Consider the following 1,190-nt stretch of genomic DNA (forward strand, 5'->3'; position numbering starts at 1 on the left):
ATCTCTGTCGAATAAATAAATAAAATCTTTAAAAAAAAAAAAAAGATAGCAATATTAAAAAAAAAGGGGGGGGGGCTAGCCAAGCCAAGTGGTCAATAAATGTTTGAAAGGCTGTTCAGTGGCATTAGCCAATACATAGATGCAAATGGAAACCACACTGCAATTGTACTGAAAAACTACCCGAGGGGCTAAGATGAAAAAGACACAAACTAGCCAGAGTGGACAGAGGTGGGGAGCAGCGGTTCCCCTCCGTGCTGGGGCGGCGTGTGGCACAACCACAGCCGTGACCGCCGCAGTTTCACAGCCCACAGAAACGTGGGCATGTGCTCACCGAAAGACCTGTGCAAGGATGTTCACAGAAGCGCTCTTGTATTTCTTGGATTTCATTTTCAGCCCCAATCCTGACACTGCCCGAATGCCGGTCCACAATGGAACGGATGGTGGAAATCAACAGACACCAACCAAGTGAGAACAGCAAAGGCCGTTCAAAGCCGGCTCAGCAAGAGAGGGGACTGCCATCCTTTGTGTTTGGCAGAGACTCAAAGGCAGGCAGAAGAGTGGGAAAGATCTTTATGGAAGGAGGGAAGGCTCCCGGTCTGCCCTGATGGAGGCTGATCGGCAGGGGAGCCCAGGGGAGGCGAGCTAGACGTGGCGCATCCCATGGGATTGGTTAGGGGTGCATAGTTGGCTTTCTCTGCTTGATCCTAAGCTGGAAGTAAAGACAGAAAGTAGAGAAACTGTCAGTTATTAATCAAGTCTTGGCTGTTTAGGACCAAGAGTTACAGAAGTTACTGACCAGCTTCCTGGAGGATCACTGGAGAAAGCAATCCAGCTTCCTGCGAGTCTGACTTCAGGCAGCCGGCTGCCTGGGCTGCTTCTTTCCGACAAGGGGGTTGGCTGCCTGGGCAGGTTGCTGCGAGTGTGGGTCATATATATGGTTTATATATGGTCTGGCCATTGCCCATTTGTATATTCAGACTCTCAGACACATGAATAATGAAGGTGTGAGTGAAGTACATACACAATGTGGAGGGATCTCGTAGATGTGATCGACTCCTCCTCACCACATGGTCCCAGCACATGAACACAGAACCGGCAGTATTAACCTGCAGTGTTGGGGGGGCAAGTGGAGCCCCTGGAGCTGTGGATGATGGGGACGGGAGGGGTCATGTCCTGTTTCTAGGTTACGT

This window comes from Ursus arctos, unplaced genomic scaffold, assembly GCF_023065955.2.
Source record: "Ursus arctos isolate Adak ecotype North America unplaced genomic scaffold, UrsArc2.0 scaffold_17, whole genome shotgun sequence".
Taxonomy (NCBI): Eukaryota; Metazoa; Chordata; class Mammalia; order Carnivora; family Ursidae; genus Ursus; species Ursus arctos.